Genomic DNA, 14853 nt, shown 5'->3' on the forward strand with positions numbered 1-14853 from the left:
CTGTTCTAGTTCAGGTCCCCCATGAGGTCACAAATCCTGCCAGCAGACCTGCCCCAGGCTGGGCTCTTCTCTCCACGGTCCTGCCAAGAGTCTGCTCCAGCATGAGCTTCCCACAGGGTCACATCCCATTTGTGCATCCACCTGCTCCAGCGTGGAGTCCTCCACGGACTGCAGGTGGATGTCTGCTTCACTTCACAACCCTACAGGCTGTGGCACTGGCCTGGAGCCTGCACGGTGCCCTGAGGGAGCAACACAGGGCAGGGCTGATGTCCAGCTGTAAGAAAGATAAACTGCTGCCAGTAGAATTACCTGGCTAAGGTTTGAGCTGGACATGCTTCCGTAGTCTCCAGACTTAAGGTGAGGTTGGCAAAGCTTGGAGAGAAGGATCTACTATCTACTACTGATAGCAGACACAATGAATGCAGAATTTACGGGCAGAATTCCCAAGGTGAGGAAGAAATTCATTCAAAAGCAACTCAGCAACCGTGCTGAAATCAGCTCTGACTGGGTAAAAGATAATTCTAGCAGGAGATCACAACTCATGGCCCACTGACCCAAGAAAGCCACCAGATCTGAGCATGCTGATTAATCTGTGTAAGTGAGGAAATCTTTTAACCAATAGAATATAGAACACTAATAAATAATAGAACCATACAACTTGTAGTCAATGAACATGACTCTCTTTGCTAAAAGGCATAAAAACAATGAATAGTTGGGATAGTCATCGTGTTAGCATTATGGGTTAGTGTCCCAGCACCCCTTTCTGTGCAGAACTCTAAATAGAGCAAATAGCTCAGCTCTTCTTGCATATGGGGTGAAGGAAACCATTTAGGGAAAAGAGCTTTTCTGAGGGCACATTAATAAAACATGCTGATTTTCTAACCATTCTTGCCTGGCCCATCCTGGAAGCAACGAAGGGCAGGCAAGGCACCAGAGGTTTGAAATTCAACACTGTGTGGTTGCTGTGGCCCAGCAAGTCACCAATCACCACTCCACCCATGACAGCAACAAATCATAGAGGGCAAGATAAGGAAGAAACTGATGGATAAATGACCTGCTGAATTTAGGCCATCAGTCAACAACCACTAGACTTTTAAAGAAGGAAAGGATAAAGTAAAAGTGAAATAGGACACCGCCAAATTTGTCTGTCTTTAAAAAGTCAAGCTTTTTTATGAGCTCCTGAAATTAATGTTTTATTTTAGCTAGTGAAAAAGATAGAGTGTACACACATTTTTTTCTAGAACAAGACTCATTTAATAACACTGTTACAGCAATTGCAAATCAAGAAGAACATAAACCTACCACAGGCCAAGAAAAAATGAAGTCCCAAATTCATGTAGAGAACACTACTCAGACTCACTGGATATTATTTTAGGTTAGGCAAAAATTACTGTTGCAATTAATTATTTGACTCAGGATGAAGGACAAATATATGCCCTAAATTACATCCATCTGGTATCTGTATGAGGGTAAACCACACACATGCAGCTGGAAAAGTGACTTATCACTCATGAAAAAACGTTTCACCCTTGAGGCCCTAGGAAGATCTGAAAACAGTCTTCAAGTGTTAAGCTCTTTTTCATCTCAATTCTTTACTTAACTTACACAAAACATCATCCAAACATCTAGGCAAGTGTGGATTTTCTTGATGAAAATCATGTATTACAAGAAAAAGATCCCAAAAGGATGATGCTTATAACTGATTTGTTTACTTTATTTATTTTCATATTTCATATTTAATATGAAGTGTTTCATATTTCAAACATGTTTCCATAAAGATGAATTCATTTTTACAAAGACAAAAGAAAATATCTATCACAAAGGATCTCATTTAAACCACAAACCTGATTCCCTTTTACAATCATTCTTTATAAAACACAAAGCTGAGTGCGCTATTAATGCTGTTGATGGTTCCTTGACTAATGAGGACTCTGTGCTTATCTACTGCTTTCTTCAGTTACCTGAAATAAAAGGAAAAGCTCACAGTTATTTTATTGGTACAAAGGCTAATTCTTACTCTTCTTTACAAAAAGCTATTAAAAATAACTGGGAAATTTACCTTTATCTCATTACTCACTGTATTTAATATGTATTCAAATAGATACAAAGTTAGGTTCCATTTTTGATCCTAGATTCTGCTGAAGTTCATTCTTGGCCACAAAGCCTGCAATTATTTTCTTCCATCTATGCAGGGCATGAAAACATTAATGATAGAGAATCAATAAAAGCATTTTCTAAATTCAAAACTTCCATTTTCTGGAAGAATAAAGTTTGTAAAATAGATAACAGAACAGTAATTCCTGTATTTTTATTCCTTAATTTTATTAATTTCTATATATTTTCCAGAAAGTTAATACATCCTTGTCTTCTTAGGGTGGGTTGGATGTCTCTTGTTTTTCTTCACAAGTGAGCTTGTACCAAATTTTTACATGCACAAAATACAAAGAAGGATTTTGAACTGCCCGAATTGCTTGAAAAGATACAGAATACATCTCACAGAATTAGTCTGTGTTTTCAAGACAGCAATTTTCTAGTTGTAGACTTCGCCACTTCACATTTTAGAAATATGATGAGTTTGGACAACATAATTTCAAAATATTACTGATTCTTTAAATCAGTTGCTACTTTTTCTTTTTGTTAGTAGAAATAATTTTCAAATTTATACTTTGTTCTTATTGTAATTCATATTGCAGACTTTGACACAAACTTTGAACTTCTCTGCACATAACTGAGATATTTGCATAGGAAATGGGAGTAATGCTTCCTGCCTGAACACTTCAGCAGACCTTTTTTTTTTTCTTTTAGGTTTTGTATGAGAAGGTGGAAGCACTATCCAGATGGCCTTCATCATCTCAGGTGTAGTAATAACCCAAGCTTGTTGTGGGAGGCAAGTAGGTGGAGAAGTGGCTTAATATCACTTCCCTTGTACTTCTTTTTTAGGCCACACATCTAATTATTTAGTAAACCTATGTACTTATAATTAGGTCAAACCTGACTAAAGCAGTTTACATACACATAAATACCCTGTAACTGAAGACAGAATAGTTAAATCGTAACAACTAAGCTCGCTGAATAAAATTATGTTAATATTATGAAGTCTTTCTGGTAAGAACTGTGTCTTTGTAGGAGTTCGTACATTAAATAAACATCAGTTACCATATCACATTAAAAACATTCTAACATTGATGTTTATTATCAATCCCTGTTTTGATTAATATTTCCTCCTTGACTATTCCTCTTCTTTGTCCATTTCTCTTCCTTTTCTACTCCTTAAAGAGACTATTCCTATTATTCCTCTGGGTAGATTCTAACAGTCTAACAGATTAACAATACAAACAGCCAAATCAAATGCATTGCTACCATTGCTTAATTACAGCTCATTTACTCCCCTTTTCTCATCTTGCATTCATTGCAGCACAGAAAACAGGCAGTCAGAAAAACAGAGATCTTTAATATGTTAGACTCATGCACTACTTTCTCTTCCTTTTCCAATTTCAGTCTGTCCTTTAGAAATAACTTTGAAGCAGCAGCTTTGATGCAGATCAAAGTGAAGACTTTTGGCACAAGCCTCAGAACTATTAGGTCTCCAGTGTTCCTTCTCAATTTTTGCAAATTTTTGCAGATTTTTGCAGATTTTTGCAGATTTTTCAGATTTTTGCAGAGCTTCAATCAATGACTTTTTTTTCTGAAGCAAAAAGGAGTAATGTTTACAGGTATATCGAGAACAAGTATGTTACATATAGCAATTTGCACAAACTATTTCACATTATACAGTTTCACTTAATTATCCATATTCGAGCATTCACTAGGATTGTCTTCTGCTTCTTCCACAGATCTCTGCATACATTTCTCTCCTGTTACCATTACAGATCAGTTTACTGAATTGTGAAGTTAGTGCAATCTTCTGGAAGGCTACATTCTCCTTAATGTTACCACGTACTAATGAATTAGTCTTCAAAATCTGTAGGTTTCTGTTGCTTTAAAGGATTTGGTAGGTTGCACAGAGATCTTACACAGAATTTATAGCAGAAAAAAGTGGGGAAACAAAGATAAACCATGGCAAACCAAGATAATGTGTTACCATCTATGGAGACTATGAGATACACCATGCATGTGTTAAGGGAGAGGAAAAAATACATTTTTTTTGGAGATACTCAAGGGTGTAAGGAGACTGAGCCAAGGAGGAGATTGAGACTGTATTCTGAAGTTGTCCTTATCAGCTGGTCACTCAGAAATAAACATTTTTCTGTACAACAACAAGCAGCCTTGGCTTGATGTTGTGCTGCCATGGGATATACCATGCTTACACAACTATTGATGCTGAAGCAAGCTTGTATAGTTAGTGGCAAACATTTGATTCTCTTACACTCACACAACTCCCCATGCTTAATTCTTTCCACAGCAAGGGAAAGACCTTAGATTTCATGATACTCAAATTTCTTTTGAAGCATTTTGTTATGGGCAGTGCTGTCTGAAACCACAGCTTCAGCAAATTCCTACTTAACAGAGGATATTAAGTCAGATACCAAAATATATATTTGCAGAAACTTCACCTGTTAGAATTGCATGATGAGAGATTATGGAACAATCAGGGAAGAATAAAATACTTCTCTTCAATCAAGTACGGTGAAAATTCATGCATATCTGTGTTCTTCTTCACATTCCAGCAGTGCTGGGAATCTAGGCAGACATTTGTTGCTTCCCTTCACTGGTTCTCACTCTGCAGCAGAGTTTCAGCCTGGAAATTTCCATAACTTCACACAATGCTGGCCTATCAATGTTCCTTGGCTCTTCTGCCAGAGAAATAAGACCCAAAGATGCTTCTTTAATGTAAAACTGCTCCATCTCAGGGCCATCCTTAACAAGCCCAGCACACAAACAAGCCTCTTCTGGGGTCCTACTGGTCAACATAAACCTCCATTTAAGCTGAGCCACACATGATCTAGACTCAGAGCTCATTATCTCATTAAGTATTTGCTAGCTGTAGCTAGCATGCTTCCTGTACAATATGAGCCAATAAAAATTTAAAAATACCAAGTTTTATTATTTTTAAAAATGTGGAAATGGCATGATGTCTCAACTTCTTCCCCCTCAATGTATTCATTTTCAGCAAAACATTCACTTTATTTAGAACAGCACAACAGATTTCGTTATTCTAACCCATATTTCCTTGTTGCTGTTGGAAAAACACATTTTTTCCCTGACAAGTTTTATTCCAGGTAGTGTTAGGCTGTCTGTTGAAGCACATAACAGATATTGCCCACACAGTACCTCTTCAGCAAGAAAATGAAAATGCAGGGTGACTATGGGTGACTATGAAAGGTGTGTCTGGATGGTGTGTCTGAATCAAAACCAAGTTCCTCTGAAACATGTGACAAATAATAGCTAAATACCAAGCTGGTAACTCCATTAAAAGGAAGGCTAGGTTTTAAGGATAGAAAACCATTGAAAGTTAAAAAGTAGAACATAAAAAGCTAAAATCTGAGAGAAACACAGCAGTGTTCTATTTTCTGTTGAAGTCCTTGATCTTATACGCAAATAAACTATGTCACACACACAAATTTTTCTCAGTGTTTGTCACTAACAGTTTCTAATTACTAGTTTTAAAATACATTTGAAAAATGCTTTCAGCAGTGTAATCTTTTCCATCCCATCCTGCCCTATGATCAGCAGTAGTATAGACAAATTATATGGACCCAGAATAGGAGCCAGGTCCATTCCTTTGTAGCAGAGACTATTTACAGCATCAGAATGAACAGAAATTGTGACTTGAAATCTACACTTAATAACTGTGGCTGTCAGACCACTTTTAGAACTGTTGTTTGTCACTGACCCATCTCTATCTTCATCTGTATGTGTTTTAAGTACTTAAATTGTAAACCAAATCCCCTGTAATGCAGCAGGTAATAAATGCTCTCAGACATACTCACAGTCATGTGAAAACACTTTCTCCCACAAGGGTTCAGGAGGTGTCTTGGCTAACAGCATGAAGACACAGCATGAAAAAGGTGTAACTCAGCTCTTCTGAACTTCAGGGTATGATTTATGTCAATTCAGATCTCACATGAATTCTCCTTGTCAGGTTTATCTATTTCTTTTAATCTAGTTTCTCTGTTCTCCATTTCATACAGCTTTGCTTATAAAACTTTTTTCCCCCGCAATTCTCAGCAGGTAATTTGTATAAAGAATATATATTACTAAAGGGAAGCTAGGGACATTAGGAAAGGCTGGCTGTGATTTCAATTGATTCGTTTCTTTGCTAGGTTCATTGATATCCTTCACAATGCACTGGGAAGCGTTTTATTTCCTAGTACAGTATTGAGTGGTAAGACCACATTAAGTGCCCTTTGAAATGTGACGATTATGGGGCTTTAGGGCCCACGTTGCCAGTTTTTCCTATGTTGTCTTGTAGTGATACAATTCTTGAAAATTTTTCATCTGTTCCAAGAAGATGGCTGAAGAAAACAAAGCCCACTGGAAATGCAGATAGTAGTAATGCAAACAAGTCCCACATTGAAGCCTTCAGAGCACAAGGCATGCCCTGCTGGAACAGACCAACACTCACTCAGGAGCAGTAAGGACAGAGCAGTACTTTTATAAAACAACAAATACACTTATTTGACAGGTTACCTGCTATCCCGCTGCCTGAACTTCAGGAAAAGAGCATATTCCTGAAGGTTTTCCTCAGCTCACCATTAGAGAGAGTGTTTTGAAACTCAGGGATGGTCAGACCTATCCTTTAACCTAAATTAAAGAATAGAGGATTATTCACTGTTATCCATTTTTGCAACTTTTTACACACTCAAGTCTTTACAGTAAATGCAGACATGTTTAATGTCTCTTTAAGATATATAAAATCTAAAGTTTCATCTGTTGTTTTCTATGTTTACTGGTTAATCTGTGTTTCAGTAAGTATTATAATCAACTTCAAGATTCACAGATAGATACTCTCTTCAGCTGCAGTCTGGCATTCAGTACCCTGCAGGAGTCATATAGCAGACAAATATTTTTTCTCTTAATGAATATGAAAGTGGAATGGTTGAGCCTAAAAAGTGAGACTCACTGGCAAGGTTTTAATGGCAGGACAGCTCCACTGAGCCCACTAAGTTTGAATATCACACTGATTTACATGTCTCATTAAATAGCTAGGGAATAGAAGCCTTTGGCACCTGTTCAAAACACAAAACTTAAAATTTATAATCAGTTCTCAGTATTTTCATTTTAATTTTACTGAAAAATTCTAGGTTTGAATAAAATCAGGGTTTTTCCAAAAGGTAATACCTCTTCCTGTCTCTTTGCTAGTCCACAAGGAAAATAATTGTATCCTTTATGTCTGAGTGTTAAAGTGTCCCAAACTCTGTTCATGCTTCTAAATACTGACATAAGCTGAGCTGGTTTTTGATAAATCTACATTCAGGAGACCAGGGCAAGACCAAGCTGCCCTTGATCTTCTTCTCTGATAAATACGGTTGAAAGCCAAAACAACATGTGGTAAGAAAGATATACATTTTACTCTTCCTTCTTTTGCCGCTATTATAGTGACACCTGCTGTCCCATTCTGCCCTTTTAAGTTAGAAAAACCTAAAGAAAAAAAAGGGGCAGCTTCAGAAATAAGAACCTTTGCAATTATTCTAGTTAACTGTAAAAATATTCCCCCAAAGTGCATTATGCAGTCTGGCTCACATACACTGTCACATTTTCAGGTGTGGTGGATTGACCCTGGCTGGATGCCAGGTGCCAACCAAAGTCAGAGGAAAGAGAAGTGAGGGAGCAACAGGGTAAATCACAGGGACAAAAATATCCTTGCTGGTAGGATCTTGACCATTTTTCTGGAGAAGTGATGCTCTACAAAAAATAAAAAATATTAATAATAATCTAAATAAAGAAATAAATAATCATCAATTGACGCTAAATAGGGGTGGAGCAGGGGGTAGACTGGTCGGTGCCCCCGGGTCCCGACACAGGCGGGCTGGCAAGGAGCTCTTGCCTCAGCACAACACAGCAAAAACCTGCACACTGGCACACTTATTCCCTGTGTGGGCACCTACCAGAGTCATGCACAGAGGCATGTTTTGGCAAATGCAGTCAGCAGTCCTTGCCCACCCAGCAGCCAGGAGATGCTGCAGACAGAAGTACGGACATACAGACTTGAGGTAACTGTCAGCTTCTTCTGCAATGTGAGATTTTTAAGAAATTAATGATAGCAAACTGAAAAATGCATGATTTTTCTGGATTTCCTTCAATGGGATTCAGAGACATGTTTGATTCATACAAAGCCCAGCGTATGTTCTCACACCCTTAATGAAGTGAGTTCAACATTCTCAGCACAATAGAGAGCAGAATGAATCTCAAGGGCTAATAAGACAAATAATGTCCTGGGTGAAAGAATCCAACACTGGAAGAACTAAGTCTTAAAATGTGACTATTTGAGTTATTACTGAAGACTCACTAACCCAAAAGCAAAAGAAAGTTTGTGTTGTACTATTCTGGGAAAATTAATAAATTAAATTCTAGTTCAGTATCTCTTCTGAACACAGAATAAAAACAAGTAAGCCTTTATCTGAAGTGAAATTTTAGTGCAATAAAATTTAGTGCAATTAATCACTGGAAAGTAAAACATAATAAGTAGGAAAGTAATATTTATTCTTGTATTTCAGGTCAAAATGTTAATAATTACCTCTAATTAAATCCAAATAATGGCTGACATGTTATGGCACAAAACCCCTTATCAAGTTAGAGAATTATGACATATGCCCTCATGGACATATCCCACTAAGATATTTGTTACCAAATCCATCATCTGCACTAAAGTATTATATGTTATCTCTGTAGAGAGCTGGCAACACAGAGATAATGGAATTAACAGAACCTCTATGTAAATTGTCATGTGCAGAGGCAGACATAAATATGTTGGCAGTTTTGTGTCAATGAAGAAGGTTAGACTGGACAAATACATAGCCAGTTAAAACAAAGATTTTTAGAAACAAGGACTCATGTGAAAAGGAGCTATTAATGTCATTTATGTGCCTTACCTTTGCTGACCAATTTTGAAGTGAAGGGGAGATCCTCCTAGCTTCCAAACTATTTCTCTCATAGTAGAACCAGCAAATCAATCTTTCTGTGTCCAAACACCAAAACTGTATTAGTGAGATAAGTGGAAATGAAAACTGTTCACAACCCAGGGTCATGTTTTTAGGTACCGCTGCAAGCTCTGAGTCCGCTGTTAGCAATAAGCTAGAATTTTATGCTAGTTCTGTGCCTTTTTGTTGTTTCTCATAGTTTTTTCCTAATTCGTTAAATAAATGCTTAACTTCATAGGCCCTACAGAACTGTTACATGAAGTTTTTCCTTCAGCAATGTTCGAACCTTAAGCACAAATCAGTTCTTCTTTTTTAAGAAGCAAACGGAATAAACATCCTACAAGTCAGGGGGAATGTTTGGTGTAATACATGGCAGAGGCAATAGGTCTCTACATCTTTATTCACCCTCTTGCAATACCACAGGTTTTTCATTTGCAGCCTCATAGGTAATCACATAGCAACTTTGTCACCTGCAGCAATTTTGAAGGCATCAAATAAAGGAAAAGATACCTCAGGTATGGAAAAATTATTCAGAAGAGATTAAGGAAATTCAAAGTCTGATGGTCAAACGCCTGTCTTTAAGAAAGCATTACCAGTGACACAAACAGTGAATTTCCATTCTCAAATCTTTACCAATTTTCTCATGCCAGCACCTAAGCAATGTAAACACAAAACTAGAATTTTACCTGCCATTGGAATGCCAGAAGCTCCGGAGTTTGGAACAGACCTTTGTAAACTGAAAGATCTCAGCTCAGTATATCAACACACTCTTCTCATCGTTTTACATTCTTTTTAGTGCTATATATTTAGCCTTTCTGGTGTAAAATTGCTACTTGTGACCATTGTTCAACCCTCAGAAACAAAGCACCCTCCTGTTTTTTAAAACTGGAGTTACAGGAGTACTTAGGCATCTTCAACCTGCTGAAATCAATGCCAGTTCAGTTCCTATGCACACTTGTGAGTGTGACCTTCATCTCATTTTTCCTTTCATTCAGAGATGATTGTGAAGTTTGGTTCAAAGGAATAAAGAACTGAAAGACATTTCTCATCTGGATGATCTTTACAGAAAATCGGAAATCTTGGGCATTCCAGGGGAGTTTGGCAACCAGGGCTGACCTGGTAGGTATTAACACTTGTCAGCTTGTCTTCTATACAAGAGTTTGATATGGAAATTTTATGAAACGTAGTGCCAGATGTGGATATTCTTATGCTAAGCTACCTACTCACTCTACTCCTTTCTTGGTGTCAGGTCCAGGAGAGCTAAATCTTTATAAATTAAAACAACTTAATACAGAAAAAAGTTCTATCAGCAAGAAGTATCCCTTTTTCTGCATATTCTTCAAGAGGAAGACAAGAAATGGGAGTCATAAGCCACCTCATTGGAATTGAAATAGATGTCAAACACTTGACTTCCTACCTTCAAGAATTATTAGGCTGGGATACTTCTGTAGTACAGAAAAAGCCCTAAATAATTAGCAGACTAAACACCTGACCCTTGGGTATTCACTGGGTTGCATTAATTGTATTAAGGGCAAAAAAAAAAGGTTCTATCAAGCTACAACAAAGTACAAATAAGACACGAGTACAGTAAAATTGTCAGAGTATACCACCAGAGCTTCAGTGCTTACCCTTCATGCTGCAGGCAGAAAACCTAGACTAGTCAAGGATTGCTTTATGCAGCCAATGCACCTCAACACAGTCCTACCATCTCACAGAAATAACATGCAAAATAAGGAAAGCTGTGAAAGGAGAGAGAACTGTAAAGAAAGAAGGAAAACAGACTTTGTGGAAGGCTTAACAACAGAACTTGAGACAGGATGAGCTCACAATCTGGTGCCCCAGAATCTGTCAGGATTACTGCCTGAGCTGCAGCAACATGATACCTTCAACATCAGTTCTGCCAAGAACCTTGCTTAAGCCGTGGACAGGTATAGCTCACCATCTCTTCTTTCATTGATAAATTAAATATTAAGAAAACAAGATCATTTATGTATTGGAATCATCTAAGAACAGTAAGAACACAGGTAAGGAATAAAATCACTCACAGATTTTCTACTGCCAAAATTGTAGTCATAAATTAGCGTGATTCATCAAAAGTAATATTAAAGCAGTGGAAAGGAAAGATGATGGCACTTCTACCACCTTCTCTGTATTTCTGCAGGAAATGTAGTTTTACATTCATAGTTCTGTACACAATTCCAGGTAGAAGGAAAAAAACTGAACAGGTTTAGAATACCTAAGATGACAAAAGAGTTCCTTGATTCACTGAAGTAAGCGAGGGAAATCTTTTATATCTGTAGCAAAAAAGAGCCTATTCAGAGGGATTGTTTCTAGATTAGACCCTGATATTTAATCAAATTATAAAACTATTTTTAGATTTTGTGAATTCTTTTACATAGGGTCACCTACAATTTGATGAAGCCACCCAAGATCTAGGAGGGAGAACCAATCTGCCATGTCTCAGCTTTTGCAGTTTCCAGCTGTGGCTGCGGCTGGAAAGGTGAGGTACAGCACGGCAATGCTTTCACAGTTTGTATATTTTTGGGGGGCTTTTGGGGGATTTTGTGTGTGTTTGTGTGATGGGGTTTGTTGGTTGGTTGCGTTTGGGACTTGTTTGTTTTCTGGTCTGGTTGTTTGTTGTTTTAATTCTTTCGCTTTAAAGAAAACCTGAAAAAGTTAGTGAAAACCAAAATTCCTGAAATGTTCCTTCCAATTGTTTCGTTCTTACATAAACATTCCCATTAGTATCTTATGCAGAAATATCCATTTCAGCTAATTTCTTTTATTTTAGCCAGGGGAAAAAAAAAAAGTGAACAGTAAAGTTTTTTAAGAAGTTATAATGAATTGCTTAGGACGTCAGGGTATTTCCTGTACAAGCTGAAACTTGTAAATGGCTGTGAAGTTCTTCTTTTCCTGATTTCACAGGCAATTCTCTTTGTGCATCTCCAGTCTTGATGGCCATTAGTGTTTTCCCTTCCCAACATTTTTGCACAGAATCTCTGTATGACTTCAATCCCTCCTGCACAGCCAGGTGTCTGACAGAATAGCCTAAATCTTGAGACGTGTTGATTAAAAAGTATAGGGTAGTTAGCCAAAGAAAGCCTTTGATCTCTTGCTCCATCAACTGCCTACCAAAGAGCTTTACTTTGCCAGTAGGTTGTCAAGAGACTTACTAAGAATTGTTTCAGTGTTGCATCAAAAAAAAAGGAATGCACAAACTTAACCACTATTTCTATGGCAGATACTTTTAAAGCAGGCTTCCTGTACCTTAGGATTGGAAAAACATTTGAAACAGTTTTTACCTAGTAAAAGTTCACTTACATAGTGCAATAAGGACTGGAAAAGCAATTAAAACCTGCTGTAAGAAAGGGGGTGGGCAGGATAAAAAAAATCAGCTAGATGTTCAACATTGAAATATCAATACAATATAGATATTTTCAGTCAATCAAAACACAGAGATTTTGATGGCATTAAAAAGACATGTCTGGGAGTATAGACAGAGATGTCAAATTGCTGAGCTAGAGTGGAGGCTGGGAATACAGATCAGAAAGCACAGTGGCTGGAAAATTCAGTATTAAGCAGACACTGCATTTCCTGACCTCATGTTCTCACAACAGTTTTGCAGTGCCTGTCAGTACCTAGAAATGTAATTATTGCTGGGAAGACACTCTATTTTTTTCTGAGAATCTGAATCACATGCTATTCAGCAATATTTCAAAGACTAGCTTGAGAAAAATCACTGCTGAGAAAATACTAACTGAGAAGTAGTGATCCTCCTACAGCATTGATGAAGTTAGTATGGTTTTTGGAAAAAGAGAAAGAAAATGGATGTTTTCTGCAAGCCATCTGAGCTTTTAGCATGATAATTACTAGGAAATATTTTCTGTAAACAGCAACGTATTCAGATTAGTAAAGTTCTAATCAACAAAATTACTGTGTTTTTGTTTTGGTAGAAAGAAATTAGTATTCTAAGGGATTCATCATTGGTGATGAGACCTTCCCTCCAAAGCACTTCTCAGATTTATCCAGCCTGTCAAAAAAGGTGTTTTCTCTGGGCTCCTAAAATGTCTATGTGACATGAATGACTTCACTGCAGCTTGTTCCCTAAATACCAGGAAACTCTAGCACAACATGCCCTACAATGTACGGGACCAGTTTTTTAATGGGACAAATGTCCATTATATCCCAACAGTCTTTTCAGGCACACAAACACCTTAATAGTGGTCTCATCTTCCTGCATACTTAACATGGGCTTTTTCTTTTTACCTCAGAACTTAAAATAAATTTCCTCAGAGATTTATACTTCAGAACAATGGGAAAAGAAAGCACGTGTACAAAAAGCACCAAAGTGCTGCATCCTTATCAGTTTCAGGGCAAGATACTTGTTTTCCTTCCACCTACCCACTTTTCCTCATAGTTTATCATTCTTCAAGGTAAACACCTTGGTTTGTGGCCTTGGAAAGTATATGCCTCCTACCAAAACCAGTAAGTAGCCACAAACATGGAACAGCACTGGGGTTCAAACCTTCTTTATGAAGAACAACACATTATCTTACATAAAAATCTTTATCCAGGCCTTGATTTTTTCTATCTCTAAGGTTCTCACAGGAAAAGAGTTATTATTCAATAAACAAAGTAAAAAATTCTTTTCAGTGATGCTTCTTGTGCTGAGCAAGTTCCTGCTTTGCTGAATAGCAGCAAATTACGCATCTCCCTAAAGTGTTATCTTTCTTTGCCTCTGTTTGTAAAGGTTGTGTGTACATTTCAGTTTCTAGTTACTTTCTCATATTTTTATATTTCTGTGGAATAAAGCCACTCAGACCCAATGGAATGTCCCTTCTAATCTGTAAAACATGATGTATATTATGGCTGTACCAGGAGAAGGATACAAGGTAAAAATGGCACAGGATAGGTTTTTCCTTTCTCTCATTACTTTCTCAAATTTGTGAAAATCAGTTAAGCAGTATTTAAATAATTAATGGTACCCTGTGTTCAGGGGTTCCTACTCATCTGGCTGTGTCTCTTGATATAGATCCTGTCTGGGTTTTCAGATGCACCCGTAGGTATAGTCCTTAGAGTTTCCAGTTCTCAATTTTTGAAAGGTAATATCCCAAATATTGAGTGAGACCTGAAAAGGCTAAGTAAACACACAGAATCTCTTACCTCGCCTCCCTTCTCTCGATCAGAGTGCACCCTCCTTGTCTACACCTTACTTTCTCAGAAAAATACCCCCACAAACAGCAACAACAAGAACAACAACCAAGCAATTGGATGTAGGCTGGGAAAATTTGGTGAAGAAATTTCAGGTTTACTTTATTGTTCTCTTTAAATCAAATATTTAAAGAAAAATAAGTGCTGGAGAAGACTATAATCACAACGGTCTCCACAGAGGGAATTTATCTTAATTCCAGAACCGAAGTCCAGGAATACAACCCTTTCCATGGCTCCATAACAAACCTTCTGCCACTAGGAGGCAGCAAAGGTCCAATAGTAACACACATTTCATTTCTGTGACGGAGAACAGGCAGAAAATTCTGTTAATAAAATGAAATATTCTTTTCCCTGTGTGCATACAGAGTGGCTGCTGATTTCTCTCACATTGTTTGCTCTCAGTTTAGATGCATGAGTGAAAACTGTTCATTTGTAGTGATTTATTTAAACTTCTGTAGCAGTGCCTGTCAGTTGCAAAGAGACTCAGGAAGCAGAAAGAAACCCAAAGTAATTTCACAAATTAGCTGATGTAAGTATAAAATGTGAATCAGAAAGTAGATTA

This window comes from Sturnus vulgaris, chromosome Z, assembly GCF_052056855.1.
Source record: "Sturnus vulgaris isolate bStuVul1 chromosome Z, bStuVul1.hap1, whole genome shotgun sequence".
Classification (NCBI taxonomy): domain Eukaryota; kingdom Metazoa; phylum Chordata; class Aves; order Passeriformes; family Sturnidae; genus Sturnus; species Sturnus vulgaris.